Raw genomic sequence first — 23,035 nt, 5'->3', positions numbered from 1 at the left:
CCCAGCACTCTCTACACCATTCCTGACTTGGGTCTCCAGCCCAAAGCATGCCTGGAGAGAGGCTTTCTGCAGGTGACCAGCCCCAGCCGCCTAAATGCAGGTTAACCCAGAAGACTCTGCAATGAGAGACTTCACTTGCAGAAGGGGCATCACAGGTCCCCAGAAAGGCAGGACCTCGGCCAGAGGGTCCTTCCTTCTCCCTGCCCCAGGGCCCTCTGTCATCCCAGGCAGGCAGGGACCCCACATGAGAACAGGAGGCGGCCTCCATGCCCCAGCAGAGGCCTCCTGCCAAGGAAGAAGAGAGAAAGGCAAGAGTGAAGGTCAGAAGCAGGAGCTCTCACGCCACCACCACCGACAAGGATGATGACCAACATGCCTCACCGGCCCGCTGCACGCCAGGCACCAGAGCAAGCACACCCCAGTTGTGACCTCTTTTATTTGTCATGTAGTCCCAACAAAGCAGAAACAAGTTTATCATGCCCTGAATTCCTCCCGTCTACCCCTGCAGAGGAGCGGTAAAAAGCCAGTCAAGCCTAGCCCCTCCCCTTCCACATGCCCACCACAGGTCGCCAGATGCCCCTTGAGAGATTCCAAGAAGCGGGCGCATTTGGGAGCCTCCATCTCATGGACGCAGATGCCAAAAATCCATATGAGCCTGAAGTCACATCAGCATCCCAGCGCCTCAGCTCATTCACCGTATGCCTCTGGACTTGACCCTTCCCTTCTCTGAGCCTCTATTTCCTCAACTGGACAATGAGGGGAGTGAACCTGATGACCTCCTGGGGTTACAGGCTGCTTTGCGAACATAATGAAGGCTGTTACTGGACTCTCCCCAGACAGGCGCCATGTTCCATACAAATTCAGGGTGCCTGTGACTGGCCCCCAGGTCAAGAACATGGAAACCCTCTGGGAGCCCTGCTGGCTTTGATGAGCCATGTTTCTCAAGGTCCAGACAGGACTGAAGCCACAAATGTGACATCTGAGCACCCTGGCACCTCACCACTCCAGCTCCCTGCACAGCCTGTGGTAAATCTTTAACTCTCGGACCTGCTGGCTGCGGGTGGATTTGTGGGTTTGCCAGGCTGCCAGGAAAAGTCAAAAGAGAAACCGACCCCTTCCTTTTCATCCCGCAGCCGCCACTGCCTTGTCCGCCATCAGGGAGCTGCCAGGTCAGCCCTGGAGCAGCCCCAGGGGCTGAGACACTGAGGGAACCTACTTCTGGCCCTGAAGGCAGACAGGACCCAGCACTAGGCTCCGGGGCCAGCCTGCCACAACCTCTGCACCTGAGGGCCCTTCCTGCGTGGGCATGAACATGCCCACGCTGCATGCACACATACGTCCAGACGAACCTGGGAAGACCGGACAGGAGGGCAGGCACCAGGGCCCGTGGTCAGAGGGTACGGGGAGGCCAGGGAGGGGATGACAAGACCCACCAGAGCTCCACCAGCAGCAGCGCTCAGCAACGCTTCACTTCCCTGCGTTGTCTCAATGGCTCCGTGCTCCTCACTTAACACGACCGACCGCACCTAATCCCAGAGCCAGGACAAATGGCATTACAGTCTGCCTAGTCCCCTCCCTGAGAGGGAGGGGGAGCGGGAGGGGGGATGGCCCTAGGGAACCCTGAGCCACCAACCATGTTCCCGGATGCCTCCAGCGCCCCACCATGTCCCTTGGCAGAGGCCACCAGCCCCTACCTCCTGGACCCCAGCCCAATTCAGCCCCCAGCCTAGGGATCTCCCCAACAGTCAAGGACCCTTGCCCAGAGGTGCCTTCTACAGAAGAAGAAAAAGCATGGCCCTGACCCGTACGCTGATGGGTCCTCCAGTCCCTCTAAGAAAGGTGGCAGCCAGGAGTGGAGGGGCCCTCGCTGGCAGCAAGCATTACTGACTGCAGTTCTCCACTACCTCATGTGATCTTAAACAAGGCCTTCCCTGGCTCCAGGCCTCAGTTTCCCCACCTGTCCTGAGAGGCAGAGGAAGAAAGCCTCATATCCCCTGCTGGGGCCAGCTGGTGGTCAAAGCTTCCGTGACAGTGGCTTTTGGCCCCTGCAGCACCCCAGGTGACCTGCTAGGCCCTTCCCATTGCCCCACCCTGTGGAGGAGGAAGAAGGGTGGCTGCCAGTGTGGACGCGGAAAAAACCCACGCCAGAGCATCAGGTGCTCGAGCTGAGAAGGGCCGTAGGAAGCCCAGAGAGGAGCAGCGACCTGGCCGTGGCTGATCAGGCAGCTGGAAAAGGGCCAGGCTGTCCTGGGTTCACTTCTCAGCAGCAAACACGTAGGAGTGTCCACCTGCGCGGGCGTTTGCCTTTTCAGAGGACACCCAGGAGAACACAAGGCTAATGACAGAATTTCAGGCCCCACGAGCAACAACAGCAAAAAGAGACGGGTTCTTATACGCGTGGGCAGACCCCTCCCATCCCACCACCAGGGTGGCCTAGGGCGCTGCCAGCCCCAGGTAAATCCTAGGCACCCCTGCAGGGATTAGCCGTCTTGGCCACCTCTTAAGTCACCTGAGGCCCAGCCAGCAGGCCCGGCAGTAGTGATGGGGTGACTGGCCCAGGTGGATACACCAAGATCATGCTACACAGGAGACATACGAGCCTTGGGAAACTGAAAGGCCCCAGGCCCCGTGGCCAGAGCGGAGGGAAGCCAGGCACTCTGGAGGCGACGAAGAGGAAGGGAAGGCTTTGAGGCACCTGGAGCTGCAGAAGCCCCCTAATCTTCTGGAGGCCTGGTGGGCATAACATAGGGGCTTGCTGAGACCCAGGGCCCACATGAAAGAGGCCTCGTCCCTCCGGACTTGCTGGGGCTTGTCACCGTGACAAGAGCTTGCCACCAACACAGCTCAGTAGTGAGGGGCTCAACACGCTTACACAGAGGCGCAGCTGGCGGGGAGGGGAGCAGGAGGCGGAGGTAGAGGCAGTGAGCAGGAGGAGGGGGCGCTGAGCAGGAGAAGGGAGCACTGAGCAGGAGGTGGGGGGCGCTGAGCAAGGAGGTGGGGGGCGCTGAGCAGGAGGAGGGGGCACCGAGCAGGAGGAGGGGGCTCTGAGCAGGAGGAGGGGGCGCCGAGCAGGAGGAGGGGGCTCTGAGCAGGAGGAGGGGGCACCGAGCAGGAGGTGGGGGCTCTGAGCAGGAGGAGGGGGGTGCCGAGCAGGAGGAGGGGGCGCTGAGCAGGGGGAGGGGGCGCTGAGCAGGAGGAGGGGGGCGCCGAGCAGGAGGAGGGGGGTGCCGAGCAGGAGGAGGGGGCGCTGAGCAGGAGGTGGGGGCTCTGAGCAGGAGGAGGGGGCGCCGAGCAGGAGGTGGGGGCGCCGAGCAGGAGGAGGGGGCGCTGAGCAGGAGGTGGGGGCTCTGAGCAGGAGGAGGGGGCGCCGAGCAGGAGGTGGGGGCGCCGAGCAGGAGGAGGGGGCGCTGAGCAGGAGGAGGGGGCTCTGAGCAGGAGGAGGGGGCGCCGAGCAGGAGGTGGGGGCTCTGAGCAGGAGGAGGGGGCTCTGAGCAGGAGGAGGGGGCGCCGAGCAGGAGGAGGGGGCGCCGAGCAGGAGGTGGGGGCGCTGAGCAGGGGGAGGGGGCGCCGAGCAGGAGGAGGGGGGCGCCGAGCAGGAGGAGGGGGGTTCCGAGCAGGAGGAGGGGGCGCTGAGCAGGAGGTGGGGGCTCTGAGCAGGAGGAGGGGGCGCCGAGCAGGAGGTGGGGGCGCCGAGCAGGAGGAGGGGGCGCTGAGCAGGAGGTGGGGGCTCTGAGCAGGAGGAGGGGGCGCCGAGCAGGAGGTGGGGGCGCCGAGCAGGAGGAGGGGGCGCTGAGCAGGAGGAGGGGGCTCTGAGCAGGAGGAGGGGGCGCCGAGCAGGAGGTGGGGGCTCTGAGCAGGAGGAGGGGGCGCCGAGCAGGAGGAGGGGGCGCCGAGCAGGAGGTGGGGGCTCTGAGCAGGAGGAGGGGGCGCCGAGCAGGAGGAGGGGGCGCCGAGCAGGAGGTGGGGGCTCTGAGCAGGAGGAGGGGGCGCCGAGCAGGAGGTGGGGGCTCTGAGCAGGAGGAGGGGGCGCCGAGCAGGAGGAGGGGGAACCGAGCAGGAGGAGGGGGCTCTGAGCAGGAGGAGGGGGCGCCGAGCAGGAGGTGGGGGCTCTGAGCAGGAGGAGGGGGCGCCGAGCAGGAGGTGGGGGCGCCGAGCAGGAGGAGGGGGCGCCGAGCAGGAGGAGGGGGCGCCGAGCAGGAGGAGGGGGCGCCGAGCAGGAGGAGGGGGCGCCGAGCAGGAGGAGGGGGCTCTGAGCAGGAGGAGGGGGCGCCGAGCAGGAGGAGGGGGCGCCGAGCAGGAGGAGGGGGCGCCGAGCAGGAGGTGGGGGCTCTGAGCAGGAGGTGGGGGCTCTGAGCAGGAGGAGGGGGCGCTGAGCAGGAGGAGGAGGCGCTGAGCAGGAGGGCCTCGCTTTCTCTGCAGCATCTTTGACAGCCAGAGTGCAGAGACATGGCAAAGAGCGCCAGGTGACCTACATATCACAGGCTCCTTTTAATGGGACCCAGGGAGCCTCAGTGAGACTCTAGAAGGTGCCTCACAGGTGTCCCCACACTCCCAAGGCTCAGGAAACAGTTCATACGGTCAGGAGACCAGAGGACCTGCAGCTCCAGGTCCCAGACCTCCGAGTGAGGCCAGCCAGGCAGCAGCACAGACGTTGAGGAGGTCCCTCCCAGGTGCTGTTGAGCACTTGCGTGATGCTGGGAGCGAGCGCCACCTCACAGTGGCACCTAAGAGTAAACACTCCCTCAGGTTGGCTCTAAGGGCCTCACCTCACTTGTCTCACCTACTCCCAGCCTTGCCTGGGACCTCAGTGACGTCAGGCATGCCCCGACACCTTTCTGGGCCTCCTTGCTCACCTGTAAACTGGAATAGCTAGGTGGCTCCATTTGGCACTAACTCTACGCTGGGCGATTCTGTAGGGAGCATAACTGACCTCCACAGCTCATTCCCAGAAACGGGCACAGGACCCCCACTCCCCCCATCCATAAATCTGTAAGTTACCACGCTCCAAACGCATTATACAACTGCGACTGTGCGACTGGGTGCTGTGCCCTCCGCTAACTGCTTGGCTCCACGCAGGCAGGGCCTCCTCTTCCAAACAAGGAAACTGAGGCTCGGGGCAGCGAAGCAACCTGCTCAAGCTCCCAGCTGCAAAGTTCTTAGCTGAGATTCAAACCGACGTCTGGTTTTAATCCCCGCATTCCGTGGCATCAGCCACAGATCACCCCAAACCCACAAGGGCCTGGAGGATGCCCTCGGGTCTTTGTACCACCCACATAGAGTGTGCAATGCTGAGGCTAATGTGAAAGGCAGGCTGGTGGCGGAGGCCGGGCAGGCGGGGATGGAAGCCTGCGTGGGCGCTGAGTCTCTGCAGCCTGCCCAGCCTCCAGCCGTGCCAGCTGTCCACCGCTGTGGCTACAGTGTCCTCATCACCACGGGCGCACCACAGCCACCATCCTGCCATTTTTAAGTCATTACACAGATGTAGAGCTTTTCAGCAGATGTCACTTTGGCATCACATGACAACCTTATAGGAACAGAGCAGGGATTTCTTCTCTCTTTCTCCAGGGAGGAAAGTGGCATTCCCAGCGGAGGAGTGACTTCCCAAAAAGCACACAATGAGGAAGTGCTGGAGAGTGAATTTGGAGCCTGCCTCTCCCACCTCCAGGTCCAAGGCCCTGTCTCCCCTCCACATCCTTGACTTTTCAGTGCAACCCGCAGTGACGGCTTATTAACAAGGACCACTGCTGAGCTCACTCTGGGCCGGTACTATGCCCAGCACTTCACGTACTATCTCGTATCTCATTTACCCATCACGGCATCCTCGCAAATTAAGTGCTGCTACTGTTTTCATTTCATAGGTGGAGACACTGAGGCTCAGAAACGTGGAGCATCTGGCCCGGGGTCACCAAGCTAGGAAGGGGCAGAGCTGGGATTCGAACCAAGGCCAATCTGGCTGTGCAGCCTGAGCTCAGAGCCTCAGTGCTGCACTGATCTGTCTGAGACAAGACAGGCCAGCAGACCAGACACACTCAAATAGCATGTGTGCCTGGCAGGTTATGGCAAGATTATGATAATAGAAGGACAAACAAAGCTCTTGGAGAGCCCACAAGATGGAGGTTGTTACAAACATCTGGGCAGGAGGCCAGGAGTCTGAGCGAGGGACATGGGAACAGAGGGAGGTGACAGATAGGAGGAAGGCGGCCTTGTGAGACCTTGGTCAAGTGCCTTGCTCTCTCTCAATTTACCCAGCTGTTGAGAAAAGTCCCTGGAATATCTCCAGAGCCCCCTCCAGCCCCCAAACCCTTGGACCCTGGGAAAACAAGCACTGTTTGATGACAGGCTGGCTGCAAGCCCTGGGGGACTCTGAAATGTCCTTGGCCATCCTGGCACAGCTCAACTGCTGAGAAACAGGCTTGCAAAAGCACAGGGCCGGGCCAGCGTGCCTGGGCACCACTGAAGTGTGGGTCCTGAGGGGGCCACATTCCACCGCTGTCAACCTCCCCACAGCTCCACAGCAGCAAGTGCCACCCCGCCCGGGCCTACACCAGGAACCGCATCACATCCAAGTGCCCAGTGGAATGCCGCTCCAGGCCCGCCCTGCCCACCCTGGCTCTGCCCAGAGCCCTACGTGCAACACAAGTCCCCTCACTGTCACCCGTCCCTACTGGCCCCCACTCACATTCCCTAAGGTCAGCCCCTGGGATGTAGAGACAAGGGGTCCCGTAGGAGACCTTAGGGAAACGACCACCCCCATCTGAAGGGACCCGTGCGAGGCAGAGGCTGCCCATACCGCGTCGATGAAGACCCTCAGGCGGGGCAGGACGGGAGGTCCCTCAGGGCCAGCTCTCCGTTCTCCCTCAGTCAGTCTCCACACTGACGGCTGCCCCCTCACAGCACGTGTGTGACACGTTCCTACTCAGTAACCTTCCATGGCTCCCACCTCCCACTGGGCAAAACCCCTTAACCTGACCGACCTCCCAGGTCACTGTTGCTAGCAGACTGTTAACTGGGTATGGTATGTGCCAGGGCCTTTGCTAAATGCTTTGTGTGCATTTTCTCACTTAATCCTACCGTAACCCTGTGACCCAGGGGCCGGGGTTGGCCCACTGTTACTGCTAGGCACATTGAGGCTTAGAGAGGTCGTGTCACTGGCAGAGGAAGGGTTCACACCCGTGCCTGGACTCTAAGCCCGGTTCTTTCTTAACCATTGCGCTATGCATTCTCAAGGGCCCCCTGCCGTCCTCAGAACCCTGGGCCAGCTCAGTGAGTCCAGCTACAGCAGGGGAAAGTCAAAGCTCTCTGCGTTGGGAACAGAATCAGGGCAAGGCCTGTGGCTCCCAGCCTCCCTCCAAGGCTTCCGCCTCCCACCCAAGAGGAATGCCCCGCAGAAGGACCCTGCCCAACTCCGTAAGGATGAGTGCTCAGAATGTGCCTTTCTCCTCTGTTCAGAAGGAAGGGGAAAGCAGGAGGAGGTCTGCAAGGAGAGAAAAGAGCAAAGGGCCCAGGAAATCTTTGTTCTAACAGAGGATTCTCAGGGTGCAGGAGGGTGCTACACCCTCACATCCCCAGAGGAGAGCACTCCTTCATTAACAAGACCTTGCAGGCCCAGACCAATCTCCCCCAACACACGGTAAACACCAACCTAACACCTCTGACCTGAATTCTCCATTTCTGTCCCCAAACCTGCTTGTCCTGCAGCCTTCCGTCTCAGTAAACGCCAACAGTGTCCTCAGGGCAGAAACCTTGCCAATGGACACCGTCTTCCTCTCACACCTCACATCTGATCCATCGACTCATCTGCAAAGTCAATCTAGAACTGGACCCCTAGTGGCCTCCCCAACCATCCCCACACTGAGGTCCTCCATCATTCACGTGACTGCGGCAGCCTTCTGGCTGGAGTCCCGCTTCCACCTTCAGTCTCTTCTCCATGCGACAGCCCACACGACAACCCACAGGATCCCTCTTAAATGTATGACCAAACAAGTCAGACCTCAGCCCAGCCCCTCACCAGCTCCGCCTCCACTCAGACTAAACAGCAAAGTCCCCTCGATGGACCAGGATAGCTCTTATTCTTCCTGGCCCGGCCACATCCGCCTCCTTGCTGTTTCTCAAGCACACCCACACCCTCCTACCACAAAGTCTTTGCTATACTGTTCCCTCTGCCTAAAATGCTCTTCCCCAGATGCCCTGTGGCTCCCCCTCTCCCTCCTGGAGACCACGGTCCCTTTACCAGACTTTCCACGACTATCTGACAGAGCGGTGCCACTCCCTGAAGTCACACTTCCTAACCCCCAACACAGCCTCATCTCTCTTGCAGGAACTCCTCACAACCTACCTACTTAACTAAGGGCTAGTGCTGAGCTAGAATCTGTTGGTTTGTTGATTCTATCCGGCAGCTACAATGCCAGCCCCCAGTCTTGGTCTGTTTTGTTCACTGCTGTATCCCGGTGCCTAGAAAGTGCCTGGGACAAATTAGATGTTTAAAAAGAATTGTTGAGCAAGGGACTACTGCTTTCCTCATTTGAACACACCTTTTAGTTTCTGCAGCCTCCAAGAAGTCCAGGATCACTTGGAAGCCAATAGAATACCACACCTGTGCCAGCTGACACCCAGAGGGTTGTCACATGAACAGTGCCTGGTCAAATCCCCACCCTGTCTTGGGACAATTGACTGCTTGAACCAGAACAGGGCAATTACACTGGTCCCTGTCCAACGCCTTCGCCCAACCTTTTGGCCACTGAAGGAGAACTTCCAAGTCTGACAACTGGGCCCATGGGGTGGCTCCAGCCACCAGCAGGAACACCGACCAGGCTGCTGCAGCCCTCCCTCCCAGCCCCCCAGAGCTGCCGGGGTCCAGCATCTACAAAGCTGCTCCCAGCAAGAAGAGGCGGAGGAGGGAGGCCGGTGCCACGCCTGCCCTCTTCCTGTTGTCAGCAGGAAGACCATCAGAAGGAACCTTTGTTCTCAGAATAAAGAGAGTGAAGCCCAGTGCCAGGCAGAAATGGGCACAGGCCCATAGGCGACAGTTTAGAAAAAAACAAAAAAATGGGATGAAGGATGTTTGAGGGGTAATTTGCACACCCAACCAGTTTCATGCCTCTGGAGTGGCTGTGATCATGGTGGCTTCCCTTTTCCAGGCCCTAGCCCCGAGGTGATCACACACAATCAGACAATTGTCCCGGCTGAGTGATGAGGCACTTACTCTGCAGAGGGACGTGGGGACATTAGAGTGTGGCTTTGCCTGGGAACCCAGGCCCGACTTTCTACGCTCTCATATGCAACATTGGGAGGGTCCCTCCCTTAATGTACCTCAATTTACCCACCTGTAAATGAACTGTCCAGGTCTGCACCTGCAGCCTTAGACTACCTGCCACAGGACCACACAGCAGGGCGCCCCTCAACCTGCAGCCAGGTTGTGGGGTTGCCCTGGCCAGTCTTCCAACCTCCCTGGGCTTACGCCCTCCCTGTGGGGCTGACATCAGAGACACAGCCCCTGCCTACTCCAGCCTGAGCCCCCAGCCCACCTCCTCCACTGACATCAGAGCACTCCTCTCCAGAGCTGTTGTCCCAGTCCCCTTTTGTGGCTCACAAAGCACTTCCAGCCACAACCACCAGGAGGAGCCCAGCGAGTCGGTGCACAGAGGGCGAAAGCGAAGCCCAGAGAGGGAAAGGGGCATGTCGATGTCACACAGCACAACTGCCACCCAGGCATCCTTCCTTTCAGCCCTGGACTCTAGGACAGTGGTCCCCAACCCCCATTTGGTACCGGTCCGCAAAGAAAGAATAAATAACTTACATTATTTCCGTTTTATTTATATTTAAGTCTGAACAATGTTTTATTTTTAAAAAATGACCAGATTCGCCTGACCAGGTGGTGGCGCAGTGGATAGAGCGTCGGACTGAGATGCGGAAGGACCCAGGTTCGAGACCCCGAGGTCGCCAGCTTGAGCGCGAGCTCATCTGGCTTGAGCAAAGAGCTCACCAGCTTAGACCCAAGGTCGCTGGCTCCAGCAGGGGGTTACTCGGTCTGCTGAAGGCCCGCAGTTAAGGCACATGTGAAAAAGCAATCAATGAACAACTAAGAAGTCGCAACGCGCAACGAGAAACTGATGATTGATGCTTCTCATCTCTCTCCGTTCCTGTCTGTCCCTGTCTATCTCTGCCTCTGTAAAAAAAAAAAAAAAAAAAAAAGACCAGATTCCCTCTGTTACATCCATCTAAGACTCACTCTTGACGCTTGTCTCGGTCACGTGATACATTTATCCGTCCCACCCTAAAGGCCAGTCTGTGAAAATATTTTCTGACATTAAACTGGTCCGTGGCTCAAAAAAGGTTGGGGACCACTGCTCTAGGAGTTAAGACAAGATCCTTAAAGTATATCTACCGACCCTGGAGTCTGAATCTCCTGTACTCCGGACTAAAGAAGTCAAAGACTGGGTCAGAAATCTACATGTATTTTTTTATAAGCTTCCCAGGTTCTTCTTGTATGCAGAGCAATTGTGACCTCTCTCAGCTTAGGCCTCAACTAGGAGGAGACATCTTAGCTGGCCTCAGGGGATGTTTAGAATTGCAATTAAAAAAACTAAATAAACCTTAGATGAAGAGACAGCTAGATAACGCAGCTGGTGGATAAAGCAGTGCTCCAGAAGGAGAGTGAAAGTGAGAAAGGCCCGAAGGAGGGGAAGCCCGGTCCAGCCAGCACCTGAGATGACCTCACCTTTCCCCGTCCCCTGTCCCCTCAGGACACAGAGGTCTGAAACTGGTACCCTCTGAAGGCTGCTGACCCCAGCCTCCCATCTCCCTGAAACTCCTCCAGGCCCCCCTGGGAGAGTGAACCATGGGGACAGCTATAGGTTCAACAGTCCCCTCCGTGGATATATCACAACATGGGGACACTGTCAGTGACTGTTTATCCGCAGCTTAAGGAGCTGTCTGGGTCAGTGACTAAGCAGCCACAGCTTACGTGGAGAGAGAGGATTTGAGGACCACGGGGCAGGTGGATTCAGAGCCTCTGAAATGGAACCTCCATTGCTAGTGGGGAGTACCACGCCACGCCTTTGTTCTAAAAGAAGCACTTATTATGCTCCTGCTGTGTACACCACCCTGAGCTCGAGCCCGAGCCTGAGCACAGTGCTTCAAGGGACACAGGACCCTCCACCACCCTTAACGAGCCCACAGAGCAGACAGAAGAGGTACCACACCAAAAGGCAGCAGAGACAGCAGCCCGCACCAGCAGGGTAGGGTTGCAAACTCAGCTTCCTGGAGGGCCAGAAAGCTCATGCAGGTTGTGAAGTGGCGGTGGGGCCGAGGTGGTGTGTGCCTCATCTCCAGTAGTGGCCACCGAAGAATGGAGGCTTCAAGTTTTCTGATCATCCCGTTTTTAGAGTAAAGCCAGAAGTTGGGATTTTTTTGTAAAATCTCCTGTTGGCAACCAGCTCGATTTTTGGCACTGGCCAAGCAAAATCTACCAGTGGGGCAGATGTGGCCTGCCAGTTTGTGGCCTCTGTTTTCTTAAAAGGGACAGAGAACATGCTGTGGAGCTCAGTGGGCTGGCTTCCCTGCAGCTGAGATATCAGGGAAGGCTTCCTGGGGGAAGAGGCATTAGTGCTGAGCTGCAAGCCTGGGGAGGGCACTCCTGGGGAAGAAGTCATGGGAAGGCGTGGGTGTACCTGCTACAACCACAGGGACCATGGGTCAAGGGCTCCTCATCCTACTGCCTGCCTTTGCCCCTATAAAGGAGTCCCTGTCTCCCTGTCTCCATTCCCAAAGCAGGCACAAAGGCATCAGCTCTCTCTGTCCCCAGGCGGCAGGAGGAGGGGGCCACCTGTCCAGCAAACCTCCAGACTAAATCAATTGGTGGCAGAATAGCACAGGTTCGATTTCATCCCTGGAGCTTGAAGAACAGGTCAGCTAATGCAACAGCTCATCGGGGGAAGGGGGAGGAAGAGACAATGGAAACAAAACCGAGTCCAGCCTGGCCAGCCCCCACTGGTTATATAACCCTGCCCAGGACAAAGGCACGTTCAAGGCGGGGGGGGGGGGGGGGCTAGTCTAGGGAGTCCCAGAATGCGGAGGGAGTTCCCCCTCCTCCCCTGTCCACCCCACTTTCCAACCTTACCCTGCAGCTCCTGGGAAGCCCAACCCAAAGTGCAGAGCTGGAGATGGAGACTAAGACCTGGGGATGCGGCAATTAACACACAGCAAATCACACAGCAAATCAGCAAAGAGTTGGAACTAAAACTAATAGCTAACTTTTACCAAGGCACTGGGATAAGTTATTTATGTGCATTATCTTATTCAAGTCTATCACATCATAACTTTTCTTTATTATTCCCATTTTACAGATAGGGAAACTGAAGCACAGGCACAGTAACTCATCCAAGATGACACAGTTTGCAAAGTGAAGGTGCTAGCTTAGAACCCATGGTGGCCTCCATGGTCACGCTCGGAACCATGGCACTGCACCGCCACCAGGCTACTTTCTACTAACCACACGGCCTCTGCAGCAACCTTTTCTCATGCCCGTGGTGCAGGCGGCCCCCTGCCCTCCTGTCAGCACTCTGGGGGCGGCCAAGTTCTCTAACAACCTGATGAAACCAACTGACTCCCTCTGCAGGAAAAGTAATGCACAGAAACGCCTCCAGAATGTTGCATGTGACTTCAGGGGCTCACGGATCTCACCGCATTGGTGAGAATGGATGGGTCAAGATTATCAGATACATAGGATCAATAGGTAGAAGGTGGCAGAGGGAAGGGACAAGGACTCCCCCAAGCCCTCTGGACTCCCTCATATCTGTAAACTTAGAGCCCAAATGCTGAGCTGCTTAAGTCCACAGGCGTGGGCACGAATCAGAGCTCAGGGCCTAGTCATCACTTCAGGACTGGAAGATTGCAGAATGATTCACGACACACAATAGCCCTTGCCCCTGCACCCACTGGGTGTGACTCACAGCTCCCAGCTGCTGGGCAGAAGGTGCACAGCGGGGCCCCAGCATCTGGCTGGGGGTGGCACCATCGTGCAAACCATCCTAACCTCCTCCCCACCATGCAAACTACCATCTAGAGGTCCCGCCTCACTGCAGACCAGACTTGGCCTTGCCCTGAACCCAGCAGCTCTGAATGTTTCCAAGGGGGACCCATCCACAGCTTCTGCCCAGTCTCCAGGCCGAGGTTCTGAGAAAAGTAAGTTGACAGTAGCCTCTTGCAAGACACCGGGAGACCCAGGCTCTAGTCCCGCTGCGGCCTCGCTGTTTGACATCAAGCAGGCCCCTCTCTCCTCGAGAGCCTCAGTTCCACCAACTGTGAAATGGGGACACGATCCTACCAAGTCCTTCCGGCTCCAAAGCCCTGTATCTAGAAACAGCAGCCCCTGACAAACTTCTCGGGGACCTGGGATCCTGCTTCGGGAAGTTACATAAACATCCTCCAGAGAAATAAAAGTCAAACTTATAGACTCTACTTTTCTTTTTTTTAAGGATATCAAGGAGCCCTTTTTATAGTCCAGCTTCCCCCTTCCTACTCCCATTGTTCCAAATATCCTCTCAGGACCATGAAAATACATTTGGTTTCCGTCTGGGGTTTGGGCTTCTTGGCACTGCTCCTCTTGGAAGCTGCCCCGCCCCTCCTTGGCAGCTGTCTCCCAGCACACCCATCTCTGCCCCCAGCGCTGCTCTGGGCCACCCCGAGGGCTCCGCCCACCCAGCCTGCCAAAGATGGGTAGGTGGGGCAGGGCAAGTTCTCGGGAAACAAGCTGTTCCCTGGTCAGAACAGATAGCTCTGGGTTCTGGTCCCAATTGTGACACTGTGTGTGGGCCTGTGTGGGCGAACCCTTGCTCCCCTCTGGGCCTCGGTTTCCCACTGAAAAATGAAGGGGAACTTTCTGTTGGGAGAGCCCTTGGGCCCTGGGCAGTACCTTTGAGAAACTTAGGCAGAAAAGAACAGCGGGGTAGACAGTGGGCTCTGACCTGGACCCCACACTCCTGCTAGAACCGGGGGAGAACCTCTTTTCTCTCTCTGATTTTACCTCTCGCCCTCACTATGGGACCTGGAACTCAGCACGAAGTCTCTCTGTGCCTCAAACGGCCCATCCATAAGACAGGAAGAGTGACAGTGTCTGCAGTGGAGGCCCCAACTTGGAGGCTCGGGCCCTAACCACCCCAGTGCAATCCCATCCCTTCCCGCCCCTGCCAAGCCCGATTACTCATTTGATAGAACGTATGTTCTTGTAGCTTTAGAAAATCAATCTAAGTTGTGCCTGCTACACAAACATTCCAAGACAATCAATCTCCCCACTGCCCTTTTCCCAATGAGAGCATGTTTCTAAGCACCCCTATAGCCCCAGCCAGGTAGCTCAGTTGGTTAGAGCATCATCTCAATACGCCAAGGTTGCAGGTTTGACCCCTGGTCAGGGCAAACAAGACTCAACCAGTGAATGCATAAATAAGTGGCACAACAAACTGACCTCTCTCTCTCTCAAATCAACAAAAGTTAAAAAAAAAAAGCACCCCTATAGAATGCTATAGAATTCCTAGACCTAACACCTTATGGCTATATGGCCTCAGTATTTTCAGCTACAAATGGGACAATAACAGTGCCTACTTTATAGGATTATTCGGGGGATTACTCCCGAGACGATTACATGGAAGTGCCTAACAAGCATTGATAAGCTCCTAGTAAATGTGAGTGGCAATTACACAATCATCATCATTAAAATTATTGAGATGCTTAAAACCACTGGACTGGTGACAGCTAAGGCCCTTGGCCCTCTCAGACCACATCTGGCCGCTGTAATCACACACACATGCTCAAACCCCCCCACACACACACACACACCTGCCTCTGAAGCGGGACCCATACTCTCTGCCCTGGCCCCAGCACATGGCTAGCTTGCTCCTGGCACCCATCCTTGCCACCCACAAACCACCCCACCTTCCAGTCCCCTAGTCCTACCTTCCTCACGTGGCCCCAGCACTGTGACCTGGAGTCCTGTTGGGATTCTGGTGAACCCCGTCACCACGTCACAAGGTTGTTTGCTGGGGTTAGAAAGCTGTTACGAGATGGTGGCTCCGTGGAGACAGGGTAGAGAGAAACTGGGCTTTCCTCTGGGTCACCCACATTGCTAGGTGTCTGAATATGCTAACAGTCCAAGGAGAGATGCGTCATTTTATTATTGTTATTATTACCTAACCAGTGTTTCTCAAACTTTAGCATGCATGGGAATGACCTGCAGGGCTTCTCAAAACAGAAGGCTGGTCCCCTCTCCCCACCTCTCACCCTGTACTGCCACTCATTTCAGGTCCAGGAAAGGAGCCCTGGGGTGGGGCTGGATAATTTGCATTTCTAACAAATTTCCAGGTAATGTTGATGTTACTGGTCCAGAGATCAGCTTTGAGAACCACTAACCTAACCTGCAGGTGAATCGGGGAGTGCCTCCTGCGACAACAGCCGGAGTTGGGCAGATGTGAGGAGAGAAAGGGAATCCGAGCAGAGGGTGCAGCGTGAACGAGGCCCTGCAATGACAACATTCATTTCTTCTCACCTGGCCTCTGCCTGGGCAGGCAGGGCAAACCAGAGGTGGCTGCAGTCATGCAATGACTACAGCAAACCTCCACCGGCCGCCACCCTGGGCCTGCCCAGACAGGCCGGTCCTTGGCTGGCCTGGGGGTGGTGAGAATCCACACCCGGCCTCGTGGAGCCAGGCCTCAGGTCTGAATGAGGCCAGAGTCCCCACCACATGTCAGCCACGTGAGCGCCTGGGCTCTGCTCCACACCTCCCGACAACAACCTCTCCATCTTGAAATAGTTCTGATTGTTTGTTTCCTCATTTCCGGTGCTTCATCTGGCCAGAGCAGCCCCTCAGAAACCAGCAGACCCTACGGACATCCCCTGAGTCTGAACCTCTCCAGGCTGAGCTGCGCACCTCGCTAAGCCTTAGTTATCACACCCGCTAAAAGGGGATGACACGGTGCCTGTCTCCTGCTGCTATTGGGAGGAAGGGGGCCAGGAGCTCCCTAGTCAGTAACAACATCGTCAACTATAACAATCACCGTAACTAACATGGACTGAGCTTGTAGTTAGCACTTTCCTGCATCATCTTCCTAAATGCTGTGAGATGGGGGCAATTATGGTCCCCTTTGTACAGATGAAGAAACTCAACAGCTTATCCCAGGCCCCCTAAATAGGAAGTGGCCCAGCAGGGATTTGAACCCAGACGGTCTGGCTCCAGAGCCTAGTTCCCAGCCTCCGCTGCCTGTGTCCCAGCCACCGGCTCCAAGCCCTGGCCCAGGTCACCTCTCCCTGCACCATCTTCGCCCCCTCCCCAGGGCACAGGGATGCCGGCCAGGAGGCCGCTGGAGGCTCAGCCTTCATGCACACAGTCTGGGTCTCGGGTCCCTAGTCTTGAGGGCAGCCCCAGCGTGTGCCAACCAGCCCATCTTATTTGGCACCCATCTTAGATACCCTTCAACATGGCCTCCAGTCTGGGCTTACGGAACTTGAGCACCTTAACCTTAAGGAAAGGAGAGAAGAGGACAAACAGGTGTGACAAAGAGAAGAAATCCTGCCAGGCTCCCTGGATAAGACCAGCAGCTCCCATACCCCATGCCAATTTCCCTATCTCTCTGGGCCTCAGTTTCATCACCTGAACAAGCGTTCTCAAGCCAAGGGACAGAAAGTTCAAGAACTCAAATGCCCAGAGTCTTCCCTCCATCTCTGAAAGAACAGATCGCTTCCTAGATGTAAATACACAATAATAATAACAACCACTGCTGTCTTTGAAGGGCTTCTACTTACTGGGCTCTTTCTATGATCTGCTTGACCTCCCTGGCAAAATAGGATTCTTACTCTCCTCCTGCAACTGAGGAAACTGAGGCCCAGAGAGATTTAGGTAACTTTCTCTGGATCCCAAGCCTTTTGGTTCCACTCTGCAAATGCTGCCACCTCCACTGGTGTTCAAATGGGCCACACGCGGCCCCTGCTTCCAGAGAGCAGAGTCTAGGGAAGATGAGACATCTTCTTAAGGAACCAAAATTCAGAGCCAGGGATGCGAAGGGCCCATGAGACGGCCATAGAGCAAGCTCTGCACACATAGAGCAGGGAGTGGGTAATGCCAGCCCTGTGGAACCGGGAGTGACTGCATAAAAAATAAATAATGAAAGGGAATGACTGCACATACAGGTGACCGTGGAGTTGGGCACTGCTCTGGTGCCCACTGGGTGGGGAGGGCTTGGGGTGGGCGAGGGGGAGTGACCGGGGTGCCGATCCTTGCCATCAGCCGAGGTGTGCAGGCAGGAAGGGAGGGAGCACACACAGGCAGGGAGAAGAGCAGGCTCTGCTGAGGGGTGAGAGAGAATGGGACATGGGGCACTGAAGTCACACAGCCAGCCACCCCCCACCTTGCCTTCCAATACATAAGTGTTCATTTGCGACTCACATCTTAAAATTCAGTAACTCCAACCAGTATCAAAAAATAAAGCAGGTAGGAATAAAAAGGACCAGGAGATGCCTGACCAGGCGGTGGCACAGTGGATAGAGCGTCAGACCGGGATGCAGAGGACCCAGGTTCGAGACCCCGAGGTTGCCAGCTTGAGCACGGGCTCATCTGGTTTGAGCAAAAGCTCACCAGTTTAGACCCACGGTCGCTGGCTCCAGCAAGGGGTTACTCGGTCTGCTGAAGGCCCACGGTCAAGGCACATATGAGAAAGCAATCAATGAACAACTAAGGTGTTGCAACGCGCAGTGAAAAACTAATGATTGATGCTTCTCATCTCTCTCCATTCCTGTCTGTCTGTCCCTGTCTATCCCTCTCTCTGACTCACTCTCTGTCTCTGTTAAAAAAAAAAAAAAAAAAAAAAGGACCAGGAGGCAACTTAACACAAACTCTCCACCCAGAAAAGAGCTTTGTCCCCAAAGTGACTCCTTCGGTGACAGACTGGCTCTAGCCTTGAGGCCACATGTTCCATGTTCCAAGACATCCTTGTCTACCCACTTCACTAAGCTCCAAACCTCCCAAGACCAGGCGATCCTGCTTTAACCTCTACTTCAGGGAAGGAGTGGGATAACCTTACCCCCAACCCCACCCACCCCACCCCGCCTACTCCTCACTTTCCTCCAACCCCTGCCGATTCTGCTGGAACCCATTTCACAGATTGGGAAACGGAAGGAAAATTTTCAGTCTTCTGTGGCAGGACAGGCTGCTCCATACATCCTGAGAGGCCCCAGAACGTCAGCCAAGCTGAGTATATTCTACAGGGGAGAGACTTTCCCAGGCAGGGCATTTAGGAGGAACTTCCCGAGATGTACAAGGAAGGGCAGTTCAGAAAAGCTATGAGAAAAACAGGGTGGAAGCGGGCCAAGCACCACCCCCAATTCTGAGATTCTAGGGTAAAATAGGAACTGACAGAGGTCACCCAGGCTTGACCCTCTTGGTACACGCTTCCTGTACCCTCCTTCCTATACCCTCTCCAGCTCTCCAGTCTCTGTGCATACCTTCAGCAGTGGGGACCCCGCTCCTTCCAAGGAGCTGATTCCCGCTAGCCTCTTACAGTTAGCATCATCTCGGAACTGGTTTCAACCCAGCCAGTCTCGCCACCATCTTTGGCCAAATGATCTAAGAGGAGCAGCACAACAGGGCAGGAACAGTTCAGGCCTGCATTCAATACAGCTCTGGAAGCGACTCGATCCCTCTGAGCCTCTATTTCCCCATCTGAAAATGGGGCAGGGGTGGGTGTTACCAGCAGCAGCGGCAGCAGCTACTTTGCAGGGGTATTGTGAGATTTCAATGGAGCGTCTGTAAGAAGCCTGGCATGGGGCACAGCAACAGACATCAGCTCAACGAGCTGCTTACAACCCTCTGTCCTCTCCACCAGCTCCCGGATAAAACCAAACTCCCCAGCAGACGCGGCAAGCTCCCAACACCGATCTTATCTCGCCCTGCCCCCGCTCTCAGTCTGCAGCCTCACCACTAACACCCGAGGAGCTTCCCCTCCACTGCCTTCCGAAGTCCATCTATCACTGATCACATTCGCCATTAATTGATCCTTGCCTTCCCTCGCCCATCATGCCCGCAGCCTCTCCAGTCAGAAACCAGCAGCACCTTTAGCCCAACTCCTGTCTCCATCACCCCATCCACAGACATTTTCCATACATATTTAACAAATTACCCTACTGTTCCATTCCAAGTAAAGAATGTCTAAATCTTCCAAACAGTCCTGATATTTCAAGCCATATCCCAAAGCAAATTCCAACCCAGTAGAAGTCTGCCCAGTCTCTAGGGACTTTCAGGTCTGGCTTTGGTCCCAAAGTATGGAAGACGTGTCAAGCAGATCCATAGCCCAGGGCAGAGAGAGACCGGAGCCCATTTCTAAGTTTCTCAGATGCAGAGCTTCTCAGCTGGCCTCTCGGCCAACCCAGCTTATGATTTTAGACTTGCAACAGCATCCTCAACTTGTGATTGCAACTTGTGTATGCAAGGGGGTATGTTCCTTACATGCCCCCTTGTTGACAGGAGGCTGGCTTTCCCATCTTTTCTTGCTTGCTGGCTTCCCCCTTCACCAGTTGATCGTCCAAGAGGCCACTCTTCTGCTCTGATCATGATGACAAGGAGAGTCTGACCACATGCCAACAGTCATCCCATTGCTCAGGACTCTTTTCAGCCTTCTAGCCCCTCAAAAGTCCAACTAGAAATGGAATTTCCACAAGCTGAAAGTGAACTGTCCGCCACGAGGGGCCCTATTTCCAGGGTCCAGGAAAAGCCTCCGGACCCTGCAAATTCAAGACTCAGTGCTGGAACAGCCTTCATAGTAGTCAGAACAGCAACGCACAAACTTTCATTTCTCAAGAACTTCTTTCATTATCTATACCACTCTCCACTGCTTTAAGATGTCATTTATGGAGTAGCAGTTTGCTTTCCATTTTTAAAGAAATTATTCAGTGAAAAGCCTGATCAGCGGTCATAAGATGGTATCCCTAACACAGGGGACTAAAGCCAGTGGAAGTCTGGGCCACCCCACTGATTCACTCACAGGTACTTAATGAGGACCCACAGTGGCCCTGGCTCGGAAACCCATACACACATGCATTTCCCAGGAGGATTCTGCAGTCCTGACACTGGCTCAAAGTCACTCCTCATTACTGTCTTCAAGGACCTTTGGGGCTTGGAGTACCCACTATCCCATTACTGTTCTCGAGGAACTTTGGGGCTGGGGCACCTAGCGCAGCCCATAAGCTTAGCCCTAAGGACTCCGCTGATGAGTCACACAAGAGGACACTGAGATATCAATCTTGTGGCCTTAGTTCTCTCATCACTCTAAAGACTTTGATTCTGGGCCCTACCTCTGCCCTCTGCTGATCTGAAAGTGACCTGGTCTAATTCTAATGGGGATGAAAGGCACTGCCATCCCCTGGGTACTGGGGAGAGGTCTGTTGACAAAGCCACCAGCTGTCCCCAGCCAAAGCCAGGGAGATGGGCTCCTCCCTGCACCACCCGAACTGGGAGATCGTTCCTGCCAGGGATCCAGCCAGCAACAGAAATCGGACCATCACGGAGCTCTAGGCCTGGGTTCCAATTGACTTGCCCTCCTGCTCCAGCTGCCCACAACAACAAGACCTCACCCACACCAGTACCAGCTAGAAGGAGCATCACTTGGGGGTAAGGATAGTGGGGACAGGATGCAGGTGTCCTCATAATTTCAACTGAAAATGAAACTGTGACCTCAGTCAGAGCAGGACCTTACAGAGCCCTGTTCGTTGAGACTCAGGCTGGGGGAGGAGAGTCAAATCCAAGCTCCACCACTTTGTGTGTCCTTTGTCATTCTGCGCCTCGGTTTCCCCTTCTGTAAAATGTGGTTAACAGTAATGTCAAAGAATTAAATGAGATCAGTTAGCCCAGCGCCTGGCCCATAACAAATATGCAATAAATACTTGTTGAATATAAACATGCCACTGTTTACTGAGGTTCCACAGCAGGTTTTCGTTGCATCCTTATTCTGACAGATACTATATATTGTGCCCATTTCACTGGGGCGGGGGGTGTCACTAAGGCTAGGAGAAGGTAAGGAACCAGACCAAGGTCACACAACTAGATAGTGACAGACACCCAGGTCAGCCTGAACCTCAGACCAGGGGCCAATACTGCACCAGGCCATTCAGAATGCTTTTTTTTGGTGTGTGTGTGTGTGGGGGGGGGGGGTGTAATAGCACTGAGACTGACTGGGGTGGGGTTTTGCCCTGGCCCTGGCTGTGGCCCTGGCATGGTTCCTGGCTGACCCAGGTGCTCACATCTGGGAAAAAGACAGAGGCCAGTCTCCAGAGCCCCCGCCTGTCCCAGAGCCCGCGCGTCCCCGGGAGCCCCCTCCTCACCGGGTCCCAGAGTGTTAAAGGCGGCGTTCAAAGCCCAGGCTCCTTGCTCCAGAGAACCTGAGGGAAGAAGGGAACTAACTATAGAACAGGCCGCTCACAGCCGGGGGAAAACCGGTCCGGCTGCCTTACCCTTCCCAAAGCAGGGACCCGGCCTCTAACCCCCTCCCTCGCCAGACAAAAGTTTCCCCTGTTCGGGAGTAGGGAAGGGGGAGGGGGCATTCCTCGTGAGTGACATTATCCATGACCTACAGCTGCTGCGCTGCCCTCGTGCCACCCGGCCTGCCCTCGGCCCCCGCGCGTCCCCCACCCCTTTGTCCTCCCACCCCGATCGCCGGGCCCGGCAGACTCGACCAGCCCGCCCGGCGCCCGCCCGCACCAAACTTGCGCCGGCGGCTGCTTGGGCCCCGCGCGGCCTGCACACCCGGCTCGAGCCCCGCCGGCACGGCGACAAGAACCGACCGGTCCTGGCCCTCTCGGCCTCTTACCTGCCACAGCTGCGGCGCTACCCAGGGAAGGGGGCGATCCGGGAGAGCCGCCGGACGCCTGGGTCCCCCAGCGGTGCGTGCGCTGCTGGGCTCTGGCCCGGGCCGGGGTTAACCCTTTCGCGGCCGCCTCCGCCGCTCCCACTCGCTCTCCGCGCCGCCACCGCTGCCGCGGTCCGCCCCGCCTCCGGCTCGATCTCCTCCCCCACCCCCCCTCCCGGTGCCCAGCCCCCAGTCCCGGCCCCCCGCACAGCGCTGGGGCAGCCTGCAGCCGCCCCCTCCTCCCGCGGTGGCGAGGTGGGGGTCTCCCAGAAGACTGGGAGTTGGGGCGCGCTCCCTCGTACCCCACGGGCCCGCGGAGCACAGACCGGCGGACCCGCGCGCCCAGGGACCCCCAGCCCGTGTCCCCTTACCCCCTCCGTCCCCGGCGCCTACCTCCCCGAATCGCGGCCGTGGGAGCGGGACTCGATCCCGTGATGAAGCGTGGGTGCCGGCTGAAATCGGATCCGGAGGTCCCGGCGGTCGGCGGGCGTGCGGAGAGCGCCCCGGGGCGGGGGCCGGGGCGGGACCCCGCGCTGTTATCGGGGCTGGATTTCTCGGCTTCCACCCGGATTCTCCCTCGGCTCTCCCGGCTGATTCGGTGCAGCTCGGCGACCACGTGATTCGGGCTGCCTTTGACCCCGGTCTCGGAGCGGGTAGGGGGCGGGGGCCCGAGGGGGTGTCAGATGCGGGACCCACGAGGGCTGGGGGCGGCTGCCAGCCGTTCCGGAGGTGGTGACCCCGAGGAAACAAAGCCTGAATGAAACCAACAAGTTATTCGAGGTCAAAAAGGGAAGAGCGCTTGGGGGTCGGAGAGGCTTCAGAGAGAACCAGGGAGACAAAGACCCGCGACCGCCGCGCCTCCAAGGGCCCCTGGGAGAGCCCTGGCCAGGCCCAGGGGGCCTCCTGGCTCTGCTGCCACTGAGCTCATGACAACCTGCAGGGCCTAGTCTCAGGGCTCCCTGACACCCAGGTCTCTTCTGGAGTGGTCCTTCCTGGGCATACCTTCCTGCCCGCCTCCCCACCTTTGCCCTGACTCTGGAAAACCCCTTTATTTCCTTTATTATGATTATCTGGTTCATATACTGGTTTCATTGTTGACTAAAATGTCATCTCCCCCAACAAGTTGTTCCCAGATGAAGCCCCAGAGCCTGGCA

General features: G+C 56.8%; 1 protein-coding gene across 5 annotated transcripts in view; it reads right to left on the bottom strand.

Annotated features, from left to right (window-relative positions):
* NDST1 (N-deacetylase and N-sulfotransferase 1) overlaps window positions 1-23,035 on the bottom strand; it is an 83,667-nt gene that overhangs the window by 38,395 nt on the left and 22,237 nt on the right. The window contains exons 2-3 of one of the 5 annotated variants that reach the window (XM_066273020.1): window positions 22,275-22,634; window positions 21,358-21,414 (exon numbers count right to left, since the gene is read on the bottom strand). The gene's annotated coding sequence lies outside the window, so the exon portion shown is untranslated. Of the gene's footprint in view, window positions 1-1,433; window positions 1,527-21,357; window positions 21,415-21,842; window positions 22,015-22,274; window positions 22,635-23,035 lie in introns of those variants that run through there. The other 4 variants (XM_066273019.1, XM_066273016.1, XM_066273021.1 and 1 more) reach the window with 4 other exon arrangements.

The sequence above is a fragment of the Saccopteryx bilineata genome, chromosome 4, assembly GCF_036850765.1.
Source record: "Saccopteryx bilineata isolate mSacBil1 chromosome 4, mSacBil1_pri_phased_curated, whole genome shotgun sequence".
Classification (NCBI taxonomy): Eukaryota; Metazoa; Chordata; class Mammalia; order Chiroptera; family Emballonuridae; genus Saccopteryx; species Saccopteryx bilineata.
Note: the sequence above shows the minus strand (reverse complement) of the source record. Positions and strands in the feature narration are given on the sequence as shown.